Consider the following 12,018-nt stretch of genomic DNA (forward strand, 5'->3'; position numbering starts at 1 on the left):
CTGGTCGTGCTACTCTGTCAGGCCGGTGGATAAGACCAGCCTCACCCCGTTTTTTGAAGCTTCGATGCGCTCACAGCCGTCCAAACTGATTCCGCAGAGCGGCTCTTGGTCGTCTCGCATCCCAAATATTCATGCCGCCTAGTGAGATCTCGATCGAGTCATCTGCATGAACGACCTCTACTTCATCTCCATCCCACTGTATGATGCATTGGTGCATTGTAGATGGAATGCAACAGTTCGCGTGAATCCAATCCCTTCCTAGCAGGACAGCGTAAGTGCTTTTACTGTCGACGATGAAGAACGAGGTAGGGATGGTTTTTCGGCCCACGGTTAAATCTACGTTCAGAACACCTTGTGCCTCTGATGCTTGGCCGTTGAAATCGCTTAATGTTACGTTGGTCTTGATCAGATCTTCGTTAGAGCGTCCCAAACGTCGTAGCATGGAATACGGCATTATATTGACTGCCGCTCCCGTGTCAACTAACATCTTGCTGACAGGCTGCCCATTGATGTAACCTTTCAGGTATAGAGCTTTCAAATGCCTGTAGCTCCTCTCTCGTGGCTTCTCAAAGATAACGGGCCGTGGACCGCAGTCAAACTGTGCTACTGACACTTCTTCGATCCTTGGAGTATGAAACTCCGTCGGCAGTATGAACACCATATTTGTATCAGCCGATGCCTCTGCATCGGCTTTTGTCTGCTTGGGGCGCCACACTTTCTTTGGCGGGCGCGTCTCCGTCTTTAACGTTTGCTGAATTTTTACGGCAGATTGGGCCGTGCTTTCCTCAACGTGTACAGTAATCGCGCCTCGGCTTCTTCCAAGTTTCGTAGCCGCTGCACCCTACGCTTCTGGGAATGGCTGAGTCCATCAGGGCACCACCTTGGCCGGTGGTATCTGTCTTCTTCTTCATCTTCTGATTCCTCGAAATCTTCATCTCGAGATGACTCAGCTCGTCTGCTTTGAGGTGGGAGGGGCCCTAGATGCTTGAACACTGAAACTTCATTTGTTCCCTTCCTCTGCTGTCTACATTCTGGGCAGTTGTCGATCGTAGGCAATCGGCTCGGCCCCGAGTCCCAAGCAGTGCTTAAAGAAAGGACAATCCTAGTGTCTGTCCACGTCTTCCCTGCTCTCTTGACCTCCCCTTTGCGTGACGCTCATATCCTTCGTCGTCACTATCATATCGACGATACTTCCTGTTGTCTGCATCAGACCGACGATATCTCTCCTCATCCATGTCATATCGCCGACGTCGGTCATACTGATGCTCATATTTGTTAAGGAGATGCGCAGAGAGTGGTCGTTGATACCGCACGCTTCTCACTTCATCCTCGGTCGGTATCGTCTGGTCATCATATTGGGGCCGGGCCGCATGGATCGGCCTCCTCTTTATCCTTGCCACGGGAGTGACTGCTTTCTGCTTTATCCTTGCCATGGCGGTTCACAAGCCCTGCCATGTTGATATCGAACGAGAAACCTGGCTGCCGCTTCGTGGCATGGTTGAGTTCCACCAGGTTGACGCTAGGGAACGGCTGCGTGTCCACTTTCAATACAAACTGACCAAAGATTAATCGGCTTGATTCTATTGCCATCTGAATCTGTCCGCGCAATACTTTGCAGTCGTTGGTGGCGTGGGTGAACGTGTGATGCCATTTGCAGTATGGTCTCCCGTTCAACTCTTGCGCCGTAGGGATTTTATGGCCTTCGGGTAACTTCAAATTGTTTTTCCTTCAAAGAAAGAAATCAAAAAATCTGCTCAGTTTTGCTTAAATCAAAGTCAAACCCTTTTGCAGCCCCTGGTTGCTTCACCCATTTGCAGGACACGGGTACGCCCCCGAGCCCATTCAGCCACAACGACTTCCCCGATCTTCTCGCAGCGTCTTCAACTTCTTCTGCCTCGACCAGGCCTATCGGGCGCTTGAACTTGTCCCTGGTACAATTCTCGATGGCGCTGCTCATACGATGTCGGGCTTCGGACCATATGCGCCGATGAGTTGTACTCCACTTGGAAAGTCAGATCCTTGAGTGGCGCTGCGAGGCTCACACCGCCGGCTCATTCGCTTCTTTCGTATAAACGAACCGAATAACATCGGTTCTTGACAGGTTCTGAAACGTTGAATGTACTCAGACACCGTTTCTCCCCGTCTTGGCCGCACCTGCATCAGATCGACAATGCCCGCTTCGGTAGCTTCTGAGTGATATTGTATGTGAAATTGCTCTTCCAGCTGCTTCCACGTCCAAACTGAATCTGGTGGCAACGAGGTGTACCACCCAAAGGCTGGACCCGTGAGAGATTGCGCAAAGAACCTTACACGCAGCTGGTGATGCGATGCTGAAACCATGCCCAATCGTGCCAAAAATCGCCTCACGTGCTCAATTGAGCTAGACCCTTCTGCTCAACTGAATTGTGGGAACTCAGTGAGCCGATACTTGGGCGGCAGCGGGATCAGGTCATACTCGTTGGGATACGGCTTGGAATAGCCGATTGTTCTCTTCTTTGGCGTGATACCGAACTGGTCTCTCAAGATTGCACCGATCTGATCCACGGTATGAGCTGCAGGGGTTGAGCTTTCATAGCCTCGTTAGGTGGCATATTTAGCTAGCCACGCATGTTTCTCCGCATCTGCTCCAGAACTCCCTCCTGCTCCAAAGAATCCCTCCCGCTGTAATCTGGTTCGTGTGCGCCCGCTGTTGCGATCCGGCACGTATGTGCACACGTATCCATGTGGGATCTCCTTGGGCGGCTCATACAGGATTTGGTAATCGCCAGATCACCCCCAACCTTGTAGACGACGTATGCCGGTGAACCTTGTTGCCGTGGAGCTGCAAACGTGAATGGTAGTTGCGACTTGGTGTGGAGCGGTATTTCCCCCTGGTGAGTCCCTGTGGCAGGTCCCGACGGAGAATACCGATGCTTCATGATCTCCCGAACCACGCGAAGCGCAACACGCTCGAAGGCGTTCACCAGGATCTCCGAATGACGATGTAGAGAATGAGCCACCATATAGTTGACTTCCCGGCTCCGGTGCGTTCCTCCGAAGGGAGAGACAGATCTAGTCCCTCGAGCACGCCTTCGTGTGTGAATCCTTTGAACCTAATGCCATGTGAACGAGTTTTTCGAAAGAGCCGATGAGATCGGCTTTGAAGACGGCCTTGAGCTCATCATACTTCTTCTTGTGCTCTTCGTGCAGATCTTCGTACTTGATCGGTCCGTCCGACATCTTGGCTGCAGATGTTGACGTGGTTGTTGCAGAAAGTGTCCCACCGGGCGTGCCAGAATGTGTTGCCTGCCAAAACCCACCGGCGGGCAGCGGCGAGCAAACACGAAGAGCCGGGAGGCTGCCAAGACTGCTGGGTGGGCCTGGTCCCTCGATCGTCGTCCCGCAATGCTCCGGCACACGTCCCGACGGTTGTAAGGGCGTGCCACCTAACCTATACCTGGTCGAAGGTGTTGGATCACTTCGATTAGTCTCCCGCATGGTAGACACGTAAACATTAAATACGAGCCCGATCGGCTCTCAGGTTGCCCTGTGGATCGGCTCGAAGAGCCGATTGCCCCATGGTTCACGTTGGATTTATGGTGACATGGGGATCCTGCTTGATCAAAACCAAGCTAAACCAATCTACGACAGATTAGGGTTTTCACCGCATAACCGGAACATCCTATGCGTAGTTGAGCCTAGCAGATACGAAAGATGATGGAAAACTACTCCTAAAAAGAGGCCTAAAAACCAACGTTAAGTCAATTCCCGGAACATCCCTTCTAGGAATGGCAAACCACACCTTACGCACTACCGGATCATCCAACCCCAGCGTAAGGCCTAACCATACGGATATCAAACTAATCCTTGAAGAACAAGGAGCAACTATAACAGATTGGATCTACTAAGTAAAGAACAAGCAAGGTGCTGCCCTTACACCTAAGATAGGTGTAAGGACAGCTAGGTATCGAGGGATGGCATAGCTAAGCAAATATGTATAAGAAAAGCATCGATGCAAGCCCCAAAACACCTAAGATAAACGATATTGCTCGCCATCAACAAGGCTTCAAGCATTTGAGCAACACTAGATAACGAATAAACTTATACTGCCTAGATCGCAAGATGCGATCTAGGCAGCATGATGCTTACCCGGAAGAAACCCTCGAAACAAGGGGTGGCGATGCGCCTAGATTGTGTTTGTTGTGAACGTGATTGTCCTCCTTTCTCAATAACCCTAGATACATATTTATAGTCCGTAGACTTCCTAATTCGGGAATAAACCTAACCGTGTACGGGCTAAACTCTATCTTTTAATTCTAAACTACCATAATATACAGATACACGGGCAAACTAGCCCAAACTCTCGTGCAAGGCCGCTTCAGAGACGCTCCACGTGTAAATCCTCCAAGCCCATCTCAATTACGGCCCGTCTCCTGATTTGGCCAAAATCTGGTGATAACATACACATGTTCATAACATTGATGCTAAGCGAATTAAATTGAATGGTAATTCTACTTATATGTGGCACTGTCGTCTTGGTCATATTGGAGTGAAACGCATGAAGAAACTCCATTCCAATGGACTACTTGAGTCACTTGACTTTGAGTCACTTGACAGATGCGAAGCATGTCTAATGGAAAAAATGACTAAGACTCCATTCTCTGGTATTATGGAGCGAGCTACAGACTTATTGGAAATTATACATACCGATATGTGCGGACCAATGAGTGTAGCCTCGCGCGGTGGTTATCGTTATGTTCTAACCTTCACAGATGATCTGAGTAGATATGGGTATATTTATTTCATGAAACATAAATCCGAAACTTTCCAGAAGTTTAAGGAATTCCAAAGTGAAGTAGAAAATCAACGTAACAAGAAGATCAAGTTTCTGTGTTTTGATCGCGGAGGCGAATATCTGAGTTGTGAGTTTGGCATGCATTTAAGGAAATGCGGAATACTTTCACAGTTGACACCGCCGGGAACACCACAGCGCAATGGTGTGTCCGAACGTCGTAATCGAACTCTCTTAGATATGGTTCGTTCTATGATGTCTCTTACTGATTTGCTGTTATCGTTTTGGGGTTAAGCATTAGAGACAGCTGCATTCACTTTAAATAGGGCACCATCTAAATCCGTTGCAACGACACCGTATGAATTATGGTTTAATAAGAAACATAAGTCGTCGTTCCTTAAAGTTTGGGGTTGCGAAGCCCATGTAAAAGTTACAACCGGACAAGCTAGAACCCAAAGCGGAGAAATGCGTCTTCATAGGATACCCTAAGGAAACTATTGGGTATACTTTCTATCACAGATCCGAAGGCAAATTTTTTATTGCCAAGAACGAAACCTTTCTTGAGAAAGAATTTCTCACTAAAGAAGTGACTGGAAGAAAAGTAGAACTCGACGAGGTTACTGAACCTTCTCTCGTAGATCAGAGTAGCGCAGTACCGGAAAATGTTCCTGTGCCGCCTGCACCGGTAACAGAGGAAGCTAATGATAATGATCATGAAACTTCGAGCGAGGTAGCTACCGAACCTCGCAGATCGACAAGGGAACGTACCACTCCAGACTGGTATGATCCTTGTCTAAATGTCACGATTGTGGACAACAATGATGAGGACCCTGCGACGTATGAAGAAGCGATGATGAGCCCAGATTCCAACAAATGGCAAGAAGCCATGAAATCCAAAATGGGATCCATGTATGATAACAAAGTGTGGAATTTGGTAGACTTACCTGATAGCCGTAAGGCTGTCTAGAATAAATGGATCTTCAAGAGAAAAACAGGTGCTGATGGTAATGTTACCGTCTATAAAGCTCGACTTGTCGCAAAGGGTTTCCGACAAATTCAAGGTGTTGACTATGATGAGACTTTCTCACCTGTAGCGAAGCTAAAGTCTGTGAGGATTTTGTTAGCAATAGCTGCATTTTTCGATTATGAGATTTGGCAGATGGATGTCAAAACGGCATTCCTTAATGGTGATATTGAGGAAGAGTTGTATATGGTACAACCCAAAGGTTTTGTCGATCCTAAAAATGCTGACAAGGTATGCAAACTTCAGCGTTCCATTTATAGACTGAAGCAAGCATCCATGAGTTGGAACTGACGCTTTGATAAGGTGATCAAAGACTTCGGGTTTATACAGTGCCATGGAGAGGCCTGTATTTACAAGAAAGTGAGTGAGAGCTCTGTAGCATTCCTGATATTATATGTAGATGCCATATTATTGATTGGGAATGATATAGAACTATTAAGCAGTGTAAAAGGTTATTTGAATAAGTGTTTTTCAATGAAGGACCTTGGTGAAGCAGCGTACATTTTAGGCATCAAGATTTATAGAGATAGATCAAGACGCCTAATAGGGCTTTCACAGAGTACATACCTAGACAAGATTCTAAAGAAGTTTAGAATGGATGAAAGTAAGAAAGGATTCTTACCGATGTTGCCAGGTAAGGTCTTGAGTAAGACTCAAGGTCCGGCTACGGCAGAAGAAAGAGAGAGGATGAATCAGATCCCCTATGCCTCGGCAGTAGGGTCTATCATGTATTCCATGCTGTGTACTAGACCGGATATAGCACATGCTGTTAGTTTGACTAGCAGATATCAAAGTGATCCAGGAATGGAACACTGGACAGCGGTCAAGAATATCCTGAAATACTTGAAAAGAACTAAGGATATGTTTCTTTGTTATGGCGGTGACCAAGAGCTCGTTGTAACCAGCTACACAGGTGCAAGTTGGAACACCGATCCCGATGACTCTAAGTCTCGATGCACGTACGTGTTTATATTGAATGGTGCTTTCGCGATAGGCTGGTGCAGCGCCAAAGGTGATGCAGTGGCGAAGTCTTCAACAGAATCGGAATACATAGCGGCTTCCGGAGGCTTCATCGGAAGCGGTATGGATGAAGAGGTTCATTGTTGAAGCTTGGTGTGGTTCCTAGTGCATTGGACCCACTAGTCATTTATTGTGACAACATGGGTGCCATCGCCAATGCACAAGAATCAAGGTCACACAAGAAGTTTGAAGCATATCAAGCTGCGCTTTCATTCGATTCGCGAGTACATCGAAGATGGAGAATTAAAGATTTGCAAAGTACACACTGATCTGAATGTAGCAGGTCCGTTGACTAAAGCTCTCCCTAGGACAAAGCATGACCAACACCAGGATGCCATGGGTGTTAGGTACCTTACAATCTAATCTAGATTATTGACTCTAGTGCAAGTGGGAGACTGTTGGAGATATGCCCAAGAGACAATAATAAATTGGTTATTATATATCTTTGTGTTTATGATAAATGTTTATATACCATGCTATAATTGTATTAATCGAAACATTGATACATGTGTGTTATGTAAACAACAAGGAGTCCCTAGTAAGCCTCTTGTATAACTAGCTTGTTGATTAATAGATGATCATAGTTTCGTGATCATGAACATTGGATGTTATTAATAACAAGGTTATGTCATTATATGAATAATGTAATGGACACACCCAATTAAGCGTAGCATAAGATCACGTCATCAAGTTCATTTGCTATAAGCTTTCAATACATAGTTACCTAGTCCTTTCGACCATGAGATCATGTAAATCACTTACGCCGGAAGGGTACTTTGATTACATCGGGTGGCCGGCCAGGGAACAAGTCCCTGGGCCGTACGGCCAAATACAACCAACGTAGGAAAGCCAATGTTTGGCCGATGCGATCGGTAGCCAAGTTGGCTGATTGGGCAAGTAATTGTTTTGCTTGGTTTGCATGTTTGGCTGTCCTGGCCAGCTATAAAAGAAGCACGCGCCCGGCGCAAAAGATCAGATTTTTGTTTCGCGGTCGTTTGCTCCGTTTGTTCCACCTTTTGCCTAGTTTCTTCCACCCAACGCGTACAGGCGAAGCCCTGTCCACGCAAACTCTCCACCACCACCACGCCGTCGTGCTGCTGGACTAGATCCCATCTACCACATCTCCCCGCTTGCTGGAACAAGGAGGAGGTGTCTTCATCGAGCTGTACGTGTGACCGAGTACGGAGGTGTTGCTCGATTGTGGCACCGTCAAGATCTTCTACGCGCTTTTGCAAGCGACAAGTGATCGACTACATCCACCCCGAGATCTAATCTCGTTAAGCTTTGCGAATCTTTGAGGGTTAGTCTCTTGATCTCCTCGTTGCTACCGTCTACTAGATTAGATCTTGACTTGTGTTTCGTTCTTGTGGTAGGAAATTTTTTGTTTTCTATGCTACGAATCCCTTCATCCTCATCATGGGAGTCAGCAGCGGCGATGAAGATGGCGGTGGTGTCGATGGAGATGACTCCGGGGGCAATTCCCCGTCCCGGCAGGGTGCCGGAACAGAGACTTCTGTCCCCCGAAACTTGTCGTCGATGGCGGCGGCGCTGCGGAACTCTTCGTGGAAATTGGCTGGATTCTCTAGGGTTTTCGCGTCTGGGGCAATATATAGGCGAAGGGGCAGCTTCGGGGGAGCCAGGGGGCTCCCTCACCACACCTTGGCGCGGCAGTGGCCGCCCTATGGTGTGGGCCCCCTGCTTGCCTTCCTCGACTCTTCTTCGGTCTTCTGGAATACTCCGTGGAAAATAGGGCCGTGGGCTTTTGTTTCGTCCAATTCCGAGAATATTTGTAAACCAGCTTTTCCGAAATCAAAAACAGCGTAAAAACAGAACTCGACACTGTGGCATCTTGTTAATAGGTTAGTCCCGAAAATGCATAAAAACATTATAAAGTGTGAATAAAACATGTAGGTATTGTCATAAAACTATCATGGAACATAAGAAATTATAGATACGTTGGAGACGTATCAAGCATCCCCAAGCTTAGTTCCTACTCGCCCTCCAGTATGTAAACGATAAAAAGAATAATTTCTGAAGTGACATGCTACCAACATAATCTTGATCAATACTATTGTAAAGCATATGAGATGAATGGAGTGACTCAAAGCAATGGTCTATAGTTTGCTAACAAAAAGATAATGACTAAACAACTGAATCATATAGCAAAAACTTTTCATGAATAGTACTTTCAAGACAAGCATCAAAAAGTCTTGCATAAGAGTTAACTCATAAAGCAATAGATTTTTAATAAAAGGTTTTGAAGCAACACAAAGGAAGATTTAAGTTTCAACAATTGCTTTCAACTTTTAACATGTATATTTCATGGATATTTCTTTTTCTAGATATCACCTTGAAAAAAGAATCTTGAACAGAAAATCAAATTGTTTTAAGACTTCTTTCGGTGAGTTGGAAGAAATATATCATATGCAATATCATATTACTTAGTTTAGATGTAATGAGAACTAATCTTCCTCCCAAGGATAATAACTTACCTTTACATCTCGCTTAATCTAATTTGTAAACCTTTCTTCACCAATTTACATTCAACATGTGTAAGCCTCCGATAATGGATTGAAATACCAAAATACTTGATAGGAAACTGATCTTTTACATAGCCAAATAATTCAGTAATACAGATTGGCCTCATCTCATTGTAAAGGTCAATTCAAATATCTTCTTTTTGAGGAACCAACTGGGCGGTCTGTTGGGGCTGCAACATCCAACCCATCTACTTGCTCACTCTCTCGCTCCACGAACGAAGGGAGAAGAAGAAAAAGGAGACAACACAATTTTCCAGCCGCACGAATGCCCTTTTGGTCCCTCAAATTTCTTCTGGCATAACTCAATGAGATATAGGGGTGATTTATACCCAGGCTAACCTCACACCCAGCACACGCATAATGCACATCTCTCACGATCCGCTCCCCTTTTGGTGCGCATAAACACACACACACTACACAATGCAACGAAAGCTTCCAACACCAACAAATCATGATCACCTCCACTCCTCTCACTAACAACCTGGTCCTACTCGACGGCTCTAACGCCAGCCACACTCCACGTGCCGTCGCGATGACACACACGGTTGTTGTTTATTTGCTAACACGATCAACCGACTTAACTCAAATCGAGTTGACTTAGAGAAATAGATAATTCAGCACATGTAATACGCAGAGATTTTCTTTAGTTCAGTATATTCTTATTGTTTGATTATTATAAGGTATTAATAAAGCTAGCCATGATGGGCTTCCCTCAACAACAACAACAAAAGGAACAAACCACCCATAAAAGGTACTCATATGTTAACAAACGCACAGCTCACTACACGGAGAGAAATACAAGAAAAAAGATTCAACAGGTAAAACTGAGTAAGGCATCCATCCAACAGGTAAAATTGCAAATTTTACGGTGGCCGTCGCGTACAACGATCGACCAGTCCAAACGCAGGCACTGTCATGCTGCGACAACCAGCAGTTCACCGTAGAAGGCGCGGAACGCCTCCATCTCCCCGCGCGGCAGCGCCAGCCCGACCTCGATGCCGCCGTCCCCGTCGCGGCCGCTCTCTGCCAGCGCCAGCGCCCCCGTCCGCTCCACCGGAGACGATCTCCACCTTCCGCGGCCTTCCCCACGGCGCCCCGAGATCCGTCGCCGCGTACACGCCCAGCTTCGGCGACCCGGCCACGGTCACCGCGCGCGCCGACGCGTACTCCCGCACGAGCTTCATACCCACCCGCGCGCGTCCCGGAACACCCGCCCCTGCTCCGCCAGACCCTCGATAGCCGCCAGATGGCCGCCGCCGAGGCGGTGACCGTCTCGAGACAGCTCTGCTTGGCCGCCACCTTCTCCTCAACGCGGCAGAGCCCCAGGCAGTTCCCAAAGTAGCTCGCCGGGATCGGTGGGCTCGCGCGGGGCTTGCACCCTGTCACAAACCCGAAGCTGGCGCTGCTGCCGCGCGCGCGTGCACGATGCCTGCCCACATCGCGCCGCATGCCAGCGCGTACGGCGAGCACCGCCTCGCCGATGTCTCGGACTCCACCTGCTTGCCCAGCCAACGGAGCAACTTGTCTGTGAACCGGAACGTTGCGAGCTCCGTGGTGCCGCTGGTGTGGTGGCCGTCGTGGGGTCCCCTTGTCCCCCGCTGCAGCGTATGCCCGGTGGTCGCTGAGAAATACCTCCCGGAGGCCGTCGGTGTCTCGGACGGCGCTGCGGTCGAACAGCGGGGCCGCCGCCATCGACATCCCGCCGCTGTGCTCCAGGCGGTGGATGGCGGCCCACGTCCTCATGAAGTGCACGTAGCTGGAACCGTCGCATACTGCGTGGTGCAGCGTTGTGCCGATGCAGATGCCGGCGAGAGGAAACACGGTCATCTGTACGGCGAAGACATCCTGACTGCACCGAGAGCCGCCGCCACCGCCATTTCTCAGCAGCGGAGGCAGTAGGGAGCACGGAGCCTCGCGGTGTCGCGCGCGTGGTCGCCGGCGAGGTCCTCGAAGTTGTCGTCGCCAACCGCCACCGTCAGGCGGACAGAGTCGCCGTCCGAGAAGACGATCTTGGGCGCCGCGGTCTCTGGCATCCCACATGGCAGCTTCCCGGCCAATGGATAAAAATGGTGCAGCGCGGCGGCTAGGGACTTCTCGAACAGGGGCAGCTCGCTGAGGAGGAACTCGGGGCCGCCGAGGAGGTCTGTGTTGTCGAAGAAGAAGAGGCGCTGCACGGGCGGGACGTCCCAGAAGGCGAGGTCGTCGTAGAATGTGAGTGGCAGCGAACGTGGCTCTTCCTGCCGGTGGCGACGGCCACGGCGAGACCTGGCACTGCCCCAGGACCCTCACCGGGTTATCTGGTTCCGGCGCCATCTTTGCTCACTGGACTCTTACCTTAGCTAGCGCGTAGTAGCGATTTCTCTGGCTGGCAAGTGTTTCTTTTCGTTTGCAATTAGCGCATCGAACCTGCCGCTCGGTGCAAGTGTTTCTTTCCATCTCTCGTATATAGTCTGTGTAGATTGCTCATTTTTTTAGGGTTAATGTGCAGATTTCTCGTACTACCGTATAGCTGACCAACGGGGCACGATACGAAACTAAACGGGCCTGGCCTAGCACGGCCCACGGTAGCCCGTTTCTAAGCAGGCCGTGCGGCCTCCAATCATGGACCAGGCACGGCACACATGGTAAACGGGCTGCCGTGCCGGCTAGCCGCCTTATTCCCG

At 48.8% G+C, this 12,018-nt stretch overlaps 1 pseudogene; it reads right to left on the bottom strand.

Annotated features, from left to right (window-relative positions):
- Positions 1–10,179: 10,179 nt before the first annotated feature.
- Positions 10,180–11,668, bottom strand: LOC127316153 (malonyl-CoA:anthocyanidin 5-O-glucoside-6''-O-malonyltransferase-like; annotated as a pseudogene).
- Between the last annotated feature and the right edge of the window lie 350 nt (positions 11,669–12,018).

This window comes from Lolium perenne, unplaced genomic scaffold (genome assembly GCF_019359855.2).
Source record: "Lolium perenne isolate Kyuss_39 unplaced genomic scaffold, Kyuss_2.0 unplaced11, whole genome shotgun sequence".
In the NCBI taxonomy this organism is placed as follows: domain Eukaryota; kingdom Viridiplantae; phylum Streptophyta; class Magnoliopsida; order Poales; family Poaceae; genus Lolium; species Lolium perenne.